The following is an 11,132-nucleotide window of genomic DNA, read 5'->3' as shown; positions in this document are numbered from 1 at the left end:
ACAGATAACCTAGACTTCATCAAAATTCAAAATCTTTGTGCTTCAAAGGATGCTACCAAGAAAGTGAAAAAGACAACCCACAGAATATCATGCATCTGATAAATGTTGCAGATCTAGAATATAAAAGACAACTCAATTCAAAATGGGCAAAGAACTTAAATAAACATTTCTCAAAAGAATATATGTAAATAGCCAATAAGCACATGACTATATTATCAACATCATTAGTCATCAAGGAAATGCAGATGAAAACCACAACCAACCTACTTCATATCCATTAGTGTGGCTATAATTTTAAAAGTCAGATACATGGCCAGGTGCAGTGGATCCCAGCACTTTTAGAGGCTGAGGTGGGCAGATCACCTGAGGTTGGGAGTTCAAGATCAGCATGACCAACATGGAGAAACCCCATCTCTACTAAAAATACAAAATTAGCCAGGTATGGTGGCACATGCCTACAATCCCAGCTACTTGGGAGGCTGAGGCAGGAGAATCACTTGAACCCAGGAGGCAGAGGTTGCAGTGAGCCAAGATTGCGCCATTGCACTGCAGCCTGGACAAGAGCAAAACTCNAAAAAAAAAAAAAAAAAAGTCAGATACTTAATACTTATTACTAAGTATTAGAGAAGATGTGTGGAAATCAAAACCCTCATACACAGCTGGTAGGAATATAAAATTTGAAAACAATTTGGCAGTTCTTCAAAAAGTTAAACAAAGTTAACATTTAACCCAGCAATCCAAGTCCTGGGTTTATGTCCAAGAGAAATGAAAACATATGTCTACACAAAAACTTTTACTTAAATGTTTATAGCATCATTCATAGTACCCAAAAGTCGGAAACAACTCAAATGTCCATCATGAATAGATAAACACAATATCCATATAACGGAATGCTATTTAGCCATAAAATGGAATGATGTTCTAATGCACGCTACAACATAAATAAATCTTGAAAAGGTATGCTAAGTGAAAGAAGCTAGACTCACACATAAGATTCCATTTTTATGAATTTTCTAGAATAGATAAATCTATAGAGACAAAAAGATTAGTGGTTGCTTATCCCTGGGGGGACTGGAGAGAATGGGGAAATGGGAGAGAAATAGCTAAAGGCTACAGAGTTTCCTTTTAGGTGATAAAAATGTCCTGAAATTGCCAACAGTGATAGTTGTACATATCTGTGAATGCACTAAAAACTAAAATTGTACATTTTAAGTCGGTGAATTGTATGGTATGTAAATTATACATCTCAAGAAAGCTATTACTCAAAAAAAAATCAATACTCAGAGTATTCAAGGTATAAATATTGATGACAATTTTCTGGTTGCTTTTTTTTTTAAACAAACATATACTATATAATAGATATAGATTTGTATACATCAAAATCTAGTACATTAAATATAATTTCAATTTGGTTTTTTTTCTGAAACAAATTAAAACTCACCCAAACCTTCATCTGCTAAAACATCGAGACATTGAATTACAGTCATAATTAGGGTTCCCCTCCTTACCTTCCAGGAGGATTTATTCAGGTTGCAGGGTTCTTCTGAAGTCAACAGCATCAAGAAGCGCCTACTGGTACTTGGTGGGCCCTTCCTGACATTTCTGACTGCAGAAGAACTGGTTAACTGGTTAATACTGGTTAACAGTGAAAGGATGACAGTCTAAGCTTGCATAGGCTAAGGTACTCTGAGGAAAGGTGGTTCTGCTGCTCCCCTACCCTGCTAGAGATTGAGGGATTTTCCAAGACTAGAAGTCTTGGGACCCAAACAGTCACTTCTTATGGAGCTCTTTCTACTTCCTGGGGCACTGTGAGGTACCAACACAGATCAGCTTGCTTAAGACCATCCCTCATACGGAGAACAACTAGAAAAGCTGGGAAAAATATAGGAAATACAAGTTTGAAGGCACTGGAAAGTTTCCAAGACACTGTGCACTCAAAGGTCCAATCCCAAAGAGAAAGGAAGCGCAGAGAAGTGAGCCCATCATTTGGTTCTGCTTTTCCTTTGACGTTTTTGCTGATTCTTAATCAGCAACTGAGAAGCACAAAAGCTGAGCAGAGCGTACAGGGTTGAGATGACAAGAATTGGAGATCAGGAGCCACTAAAGAGGAATTACTCTGGTAAACACCGTAGGATTTCATTTTATATGGTAATATTTTATATTAGTGGCTGCTAGTGAACCAAACCTTCCAGGATTTATGCCTGTGGGTGGTCCTCTTCACATTGGCTCTGGGCTTAGCTATGTGATGTTTTCTTTTGTTTGTTTCTTTAGAGATGGGGGTCTCACTATATGGCCCAGGCTGGAGTGTGGTAGCTATTCACATTCACAGATGTGACCATAGCACATTCCATCTTCAAACTCCTGACCTCAAGCAATCCGCCTGCCTTAGCCTGCTGAGTAGGTGAGACTACAGGTGTGCACCACTGCATCTGGCTCATGTGATTTGTTTTTATCAATAGTATGCTAGTAAAGGTGATATAAACAAAGATTAAATATGCACTTGCTCACTGGGAGTTGTACTTTTGGATTTCTCCCTCTTGGAATCTAGCCTCCATGCTTAAGTGAAAGTTATCCCAGTAGAGAAATAGGCCATGTGGAGAGGCCCTGGGGGGTGGAATATTATATAGAGATGCCATGTGAAAGTTCACCAAATTGCCCCAGCCAAGTGCCCAGCTGAATGCAGCTTTACGAATGATCCCAGCCAACACCAAATGGGGAACTGTCCAGTCAACCCAGAGAATTACAAGAAATCACTATTGTTTTAAGCCACAGTTATTGAAGTGGTTTGAGATACAGCAATAAACAACTAAACCAGCTGGGAACCCTAAAGAATCCTACAAGTAAGGATGGGCCAAACATAGACTAGCCCTCACAAAGACTGAGGTCCAGCTTCGAAGAAACAAACAAAAACCAGAAACAACAACAAGAAAACCCATAAAAAGCCCCCTAATCCCTGACTGAATTAAGTTGCTTTTTATTTATCTTTTTTTTTTTTTTTAACAGCAGTAAGTCTTTATTTTTCATACAGGGTGCTACTGCAGGTAACCATCAGAGAACACACTGCTATTTTCAAATATGCAGCACTGAACAAAAGCATTTTAGCATGCTGCTTTACTGTACATAGAAAACTGGCGACATCTCAGACACTAAGACCAGGAAGTATAATGGGTTAATGCTATTCGTTGACATGTTTATGAATCACTCAGCAGTGTTAATATAGGCTATCTTTACCTGAAAGCAGAATTATAATCACTCACTCTTGCAGCACTGGAAAATTCTAAAATGCAGGTCTAGTGAAAGGTAGGTACAACCAGTAAGCAAGCAAGGAACAGATGCCATGTCTGCTTCTGAAGGAAATGACTGATTAGGAACCAGGCTCTGCAGATTTTAAGAACTGATATAGCCATCTTGACAGTTTAATACTGAGTTTCCCTTACTTTGTATGTTGGCAGTCAACAAAAGTGAGAATTTCTGAAACAAGCTAAATAGGATTTAAAAGAAATTAAAAAGCAGAACACTGTCCATATAACAGAACTGCTGCTTCACAACTCTTACCCAGTTCTCTCACCTGTTGTCCTACAAAAACCTCTCATCTGTTAAGTTTCGTTGAAAGCCTCTAGCAACTGTAACAGACTTATCTCAACCCAGCTCTTGATAATAAGTGTCAGAAACAAGGCTTGTGAAGTGGATGTGTCCACAGGATTCTACTGGACGTGTCAAGTTTCCTCTTGATGTTGTCAAAGGAATCTGCTTCCATGTAATCAGCCTGGCCCTGTTCCCACCACTCCTTCCATTCTTCTAAGGCTGTCCCACAGCAGGGATCTCCCCAATGGACAGATGTGATATGGCTCCTGAAACATCTTCCACATTTACATATGAGCAGGTGTCTTTGACAAGGCCATATTGTTGAAGCAGAGGTAAAATACTCATGGTAAAGATGTTCTACCACAGATGATGAGACACTCTGGATGAGTCATATTGGGATCATGGGACTCACTTTTGACACTTTCTGTTTTGGGATCATAAGTACAATTCCATGGTTTGACTAGTCCCAGGAAACACATAACTTTGGCACTTGCCCCAAACACTTTAAATTCTGGGAAGTAAAAGTATATAGAGATCCAGCTTAGGTTTTAAATAAACGGCAGGTGTTTTCTGATATCTGTTGTTGCCCAGCTGCTAAAAAACGTGTTCAGTATGCCTTGGTCCCCACCATCAAAACTACGTTGCTCAGAAGCAAGACTCAACAGCTGATTATATGTTTCTACTGAAGGCTGATAAATGACTCCAGAATTGAAGCAGTCAGGCCATCCTGAGTCAGGTGCTGCTGACAATTCTTCTCTCTCAAAAATATCATCAATATTTGCTATGACTAGAGTATCTGCATCCATGAATACACATTTTGAATACTGTGTAAGAAACCAGCAGTGGAGCTTTGCCAGCATAACGCCCAACTCTGGCCTCTTCATTAAAGTTAGATGAGCAAAATTGCCACTGTCTAAGACATCTACCATGATGACTTCATCAAAGACTGTCTCTAAAACTTTTCTCATGGAGTCTGAGACCTGCAGGGTGGCAAGCATGACCTGTTGGTTCTGTGCTGTTTCAGAGATGAGTCCAGGACCAGGACACCTTTGGCGTAGGCATCATTTGTGGTCAGTGTCACAAAGGCCTGATCTGTCATGGTGTTGCCAGAGGCACGGCAGCCAGGGTAGCCGCAGGTCGGTGGCTCAGAGAAGCTGGCACTGAGAGGGAGCATTGACAGTGGGGAGGCACAGCGGGAATTAAATTACTTATTATGCACACTCCCAAACTCAAGTGGATCCTCCCTTAAATAATACATCAACTAGAACCTCAGGTCATTGCTATAGTTTTTAAAACACAATTTTCCATTTCAAAAAACTATGCTAATAAAAATACAAAAAGTGACTGAAAATCAAGAGAAAAATCAGACAATAGAAACAGACCCACAAGAGATCCAGGTATGGAAGTTATCAAACACAAACTATAAATCAGCTGTGATTAATATGTTTGTGAAATTAAATGACAAGATAGTTTCAGCACAGATGTAGAAGTCATAAAAAATTAAAGTGAATTTACAGAGATATATACAATAACTTAAAATTAAGAACACAATAAGTAGACTTAGCAGCAGATTAGATTTGGCTGAAGGGAGAATCTGTGAATGAGAAGAGAGACAGAAGGAAATATTGAGATGAGCATGAAGAGACAGAATAATATAAAACTTTAGGAGTCCAAGGCAGGAGGATCACTTGAGCCCAGGAGTTTGGGACCAGCCTGGGCAACACAGTGAGACCCTGTCTCTACAAAAAAATTTTTTAAATTAGCCAGGCAGGTGGCTCCTATCTCTAGTCCTAACTACTTGGAAGGCTGAGGTGAGAGGATTGTTTGAGCCCAGGAGGTTGAGGCTGCAGAGAGCTGGGATCACACCACTGCACTTCAGCCTGGGCAACAGTGTGAGATCCTATCTCAAAANAAAAAAAAAAAAAAAAAAAAGAATATAAAATAAAGAAACAAACATAGGAGACAAATGTAATTCAGTGAAAAGGTCTCACATTTATGTAATTAATGTCCCAGAAGGAGAAGAGACAATGAAACAACAGCAATATATGAAGAAATAGTGACCAAGAATTTTCTAAGCTAACGGAAGACCTCAGATGACATATTCAACAAACTCCGTTGAAGATAAATACAAAGAAAACCACATCTAGACATATCACAATAAAACTGCTTCAAAGCAAGACAAAAGACAAAAATTGTATACTGCATAAGAAAACAAAACTCAACTTTTCATTTCAAAGTGGTTACCTAGGAATGCTAACTTGTTTTGTTGCCTAACTGGGTTCTCTACCTCCACGCTTTCTCCCTTCTAAACCATTCTCCAAACTGCAGTTAGGTTGATCTTTTTACAATTTAAGTAGCATCACTTCTCTCCTCTGCATAAATGTTTCTGTGGCTTCCTATTCTCTCAGAATGAAGTTCAGTCTCCTTTTCACAATTTAAATGACCCTCTTGGAACTGGCATCTGTCTGCCTTCCTAGCTTCCTTTCTCACTACCACATGTTGAATATCTCTTATCTGAAATTCTTGGAACCACAGGTTTTTCAGATTTTGGACATTTTTGGATTTTGGAATATTTGCATATACAAAATGAGATATCTTAGGGATGGGACCCAAGTATAAACACAAAAGTCATTTGTTTTATACAACCCTTTTTTTTTTTTTTTTTTTTTTTTTTTTTTACTGTGTCTTTCTCTGTTTCTTAGGCTGGAGTGCAGTGGTGCTATCTCTGCTCACTGCAACCTCTGCCGTCGGGATTCAAGCCATCCTCCTGCCTCATCCTCCTGAGTAGATGGTACTACAGGCACAAGTCACCACAGCCTGGTAATTTTTTTATTTTTATTTTTATTTTTAGTAGAGATGGGGTTTCACTGTCTTAGCCAGTATGGTCTTGATCTCCTGACCTCGTGATATGCCCGCCTTGGCCTCCGAAAGTGTTGGGATTACAGGCATGAGCCACTGTGCCCAGCCTTTATACACACCATATACACTTAAGCTCAAGATAATTTTTTTTATTTATTTATTGAGATGGAGTCTCACCCTGTTGCCCAGGCAGGTACAATGGTGTGATCTCAGCTTACTGCAACCTCTGCCTCCCGGTTTCAAGCAATTCTCCTGCCTCAGCTCCTGAGTAGCTGAGACTACAGATGTGTGCTACCCCACCCAGCTTATATATATATATATTTTTTTTCTTTTTTTTTTTTCAGATAGAGTTTCACTCTTGTTGTCCAGGCTGCAGTGCAATGGCACAATCTCAGCTCACTGCAACTTCCATCTCCTCGGTTCAAGCAATTCTCCTGACTCAGCCTCCTGAGTAGCTGGGATTACAAGCACCCACCACCATGCTTGCCTAATTTTTTGTATTTTTAGCCAAGACAGGTTTTCATCATGTTGGCCAGGCTGGTCTCGCACTCCTGACTTCAGATGATCCACCTGCCTCAGCCTTTCAAAGTGCTGGGATTACAGGTGTGAGCTATCAAACCCTGTCTCAAAATAATCTTATATTAGGTCAATGCAAAAGTAATTACACTTTTTGCCATTGCTTTTAATGGCAAAACCGCAATTACTTTTGTACCGACCTCACACAAAATTTTTAATTTTGTGCATGAAACAAAGTTTGTATACATTGAACCATCAGAAAGCAGAGGTGTCACCATGTGAGCTACTGATGTAGACAATCTGTGATTGTCTGGCATCACCATCATTCCTGACTCTCAATATATATGCTACCAATAAGCAATTTTTTTCTTACGCCATTTACACTTAAGTACTTAACACTAAAAAACATAACATATCCTTAATACAGTGAAAAAATAATGTGCTCAGGGTAACTAAACAGCACAGTATCATCCCCAGCTGTTAAACCACAACAAACAAGGGCAAGTTTTCAATTTCCACCCATATTGTGTCTGCAACCCATCCCATGAAATCAAGTGTGGAGTTTTCCACTTGTGGCATCATGTCAGCACTCAAATTTTGGGGGCTGGGCACAGTGGCTCATACCTGCAATCCCAGCACTTTGGGAAGCTGAGGTGGGCAGATCACTTGAGGTCAAGAGCTCAAGACCAGCCTGGCCAACTTGGTGAAACCCAGCTCTAGTAAGAATATAAAAATTAGCCAAGCGTGGTGGCAGACACCTATAATCCCAGCTACTCAGGAGGCTGAAGCAGGAGAATCACTTGAACCTGGGGCAGAGGTTGCAGTGATTGCACCACTGTACTCCAGCCTGAGCGACAAAGGGAGGCTGTCTAAAAAAAAAAAAAAAAAAATTCTAATTTTGGGCTGGGTGCAGTGGCTCATGCCTGTAATCCCAGCACTGTGGGAGGCCGAGGTGGGAGGATTCCTTGAGCCCCTTGAGCTCAGGATTTCAAGACCAGCCTGAGCAACTTTGTAAAACCCCATCTCTTAATAAGAAAACAAAAAATAACAAGAAAAATTTTTTTTCCAATTTTGGAGCATTTCAGATTCCAGATTAGGAATGCTCAATCCATATCGCTTTAGAACTCTACACTCCAGCTATATTCCACTGGTTTATAATTCCTCCAAATTTATTCTCACCCACCACAGGACCTTTGCACATGCTCTTCCTTGGAACATTTTCCCCTCATTTCATATTCCTTTCCATAGCTTTCCAACCTTCTATCAGATTATCCTCTCTGGGAAATTTCCAGTTTTCCAAGACTTGGTAATTACCCCCACCGAGGGCAAGAATTTGTGCTTTATATCCTGAAATTCCCCCATCAAAGCACCTATCACACTTTATGACTATTCTTTGTCTATTTCCCTTTATTATAGACAGTAAGTGCCAAAGGGGCAGAAACTGTGTAAACGTTTTGCTCACAAATTACCTCCCTAGTCCTCAGCCTGGCTCAGAGTAGACATTCAATAAATAATTTTAAAAATTTACTATTAATTAACATGAGAAAACTCTCGTTTTGTTTTCAAGATAGTTCACCATAACTTACTTCTAGAATTAGCTACTTTTTTCTTTTCCTTTTTAACTTTTCTAGAGAACGATTATGGGAATTGAATGTAATTTAAATTTTTAAAAATCTTCTGAACATTTTCTAGATTTTACTGCAATAAAAATAAAAATGTAAATGAGAAGTGTGAATATTCATATCATAGGCCCCACCCCCGCTTTCCCAATTCCACAGAGTTTAAAGTACTCACTTGCTTTCTTACGTGCAAAAAAGTATGATTATACTACTTGCATCCTCAGATGACACTCTGGCTTTTTAGTCACTCCAGGATCCGGTTTCAAAATGGACTTCCTTGTTTTTTGTGGCTTTTTGTGGCTCCTTTCCAGTTTTTATCACAGACTTTGTTTTTCTCTGCTTCCTTCTCTGCTTCCTTTTCTCAGTTAAGCACAGCTTCCTGTCATGTTCTATAAACTTGCCACTGTTGATGAGTCTTTTTACGTGCCACGTGATTTAGTTGGCTCTCTCATGACCTCTTAGATTCTACCTCAAATTTTAGTGGCAAACAATTTTTTCATTACCTGTTATTTTCTCTCTCTTTGTAATTCATTTCTTAGTCATTAACTCTTCAAACACAGGGCAGAATTGAATGCCCTCACTTAACCATCATCAAATTTTTGTCTGTCCCAAAATCAGTACCTGGCACCCAGTAAATAGAATCATTTTTTATTCTATTTATTAAATTTATTGAATAATTACTTACTAATTATTTATTTATTGAATAAATTTATTCAATTTGTTGAATAAATACCTCAGCATGTACCCTATGACGGCCTGCTTACATCAGTTTATATTGCTTTGTTCTTCATATGTCACAGATAAACATTTAAAACTTCATTGTGTACCTAGAAGTTAATAATAAAATTTTCTTACATTGTGACCCAAACCAATTAGTCTCTTTCCTTCCTTCCCTCCCTTCCTCCTTTTTCTTTCTCTCCGTCTTTTTCTTTCCCTCTCTTTCTTTCCTTTTCTTCCTTTCGAGACCAAGTCTCAGCTCTGTCACCCAGGCTGGAGTGCAGTGCCGCGATCTCAGCTCACTGCAGCTACCGCCTCCCAGGTTCAAGCAATCCTCTGCCTCAGCCTCCCATAAGCGCCCGCCACCACGCTTGGCGAATTTTTTGTGTGTTTTTAGTAGAGACGGGGTTTCAACATCTTGGTCAGGTCTTTAACTCCTGACCTCGTGATCTCCCCGCCTTGGCCTCCCAAAGTGCTGGGATTACAGTCCTGATCCACCGCACCTGGCCGGCATTCCTTCTTGGCAAGTTCTCGTCATTGTTGTTCAGAAGTGTAAGAAGGTTTCCTTTTGTTATTTTTAATTCGAAAATTAAGAGACTTTATTTGCTTTGGACATGAGGGCTAGTCTTTATAATCTAGCCTTTAATGGAAATAACAAATGCAGTAACTCATTTAAAAGTAAAACATAGTGACAAATTCACCCTGTAAATCAAATTGCTGGTGCTTATAAATATAGGTGGCAAGTTACTAAGTATGAAGGGTTCATGGTTCAGGGCAAAATATGCCAGCAGTGAGAGTGCAAAGAAAATATCTGGGTACTGCCACTAATTTAATATTTTTTGTATGTGGAAATCTTAGTGAGTGCTGGGTTGGCAACAGCAGGGGTTTGGTGGGATGAAAAAGAAAGGTTAGTTGGATTTCAGGTTCAGGAAGAAAACAGGATGAGGACATTAGGAGGTGAATTTCAGTTAGCAAGTATGTAGTATTCGAATGAAGGAATAAGCATCCGAATCTTGGGAAAGCATGGGAAAATAACCTAGAGAACGATGAACTGAAGAAAACTGAAGAGGAAAAACAGCAAGGACTTAGGCCCAGGACGGCTTTGAATGCAGCTCAGCACAAATTCGTCAACTTACCTAAAACACGATGAGATTTTCTTTTTAATGTCATCCACTATCATTACTGTTAGTATGTGCGGTCTAAGACAATTTTTCTTCTTCCAATGTGGCCCAGGGAAGCCAAAATATTGGACACCCTTGGCTTAGATGGTGGAGTCAAGGGAACTAAAGATATGGCCCCAGTCTGCCAAAGCGAAAGGTGAGAAGAGAAAGCAAAGAAAGGAGGCCTTTAAAAGTGTAGAGGTATGCTCAAAGGCAGAAAGAAACAGGGATGGGATGCTGCCCAAGAGGCAGGGACAGAGCGAGAATCGGGAGCCAAACACTGCGGTAAAAATGTGAGAAGGTGATGCCCACGATGCACGAACGAGTCTGTGGCAGAAGGAAGTCAGAGTCTGGGTTTCTGGAGGTTTTCATACAGAGAAATGGGATTTAGATTTCGGGTTGGAAAAACAGATTTTGGACTCTCAGGGAATTTCAGGGTAAGAGTTCGGTAGAGTTCAGTCAGCTTGGCGGAGACAGGTGGTCAGTCAGTCAGCGTTGGAAGGAAAATTCGGACAGCTGGGAGTTCAGTTCAACGGGTTTAGGGTGATTTCGGCGAGGGCTGGCGGGGCTTAGGTCGAGTGTCCCTGAGGGTGGATTTCAGCTCCGTGGTCCAGGCGTCTAGTTTGGGCAGGAATTTCTGTGGGCGGCGAGGCGTATTCAGGCAGCGTGGTGGGTG

At 40.2% G+C, this 11,132-nt stretch overlaps 1 pseudogene; it reads right to left on the bottom strand.

The window, feature by feature from the left end:
• Positions 1-1,402: 1,402 nt before the first annotated feature.
• On the bottom strand, positions 1,403-5,290 carry LOC108314873 (annotated as a pseudogene).
• Positions 5,291-11,132: the final 5,842 nt, after the last annotated feature.

This window comes from Cebus imitator, unplaced genomic scaffold (assembly GCF_001604975.1).
Source record: "Cebus imitator isolate Cc_AM_T3 unplaced genomic scaffold, Cebus_imitator-1.0 Scaffold163, whole genome shotgun sequence".
Classification (NCBI taxonomy): domain Eukaryota; kingdom Metazoa; phylum Chordata; class Mammalia; order Primates; family Cebidae; genus Cebus; species Cebus imitator.
This window is presented reverse-complemented; position numbering and strand designations above follow the sequence as displayed.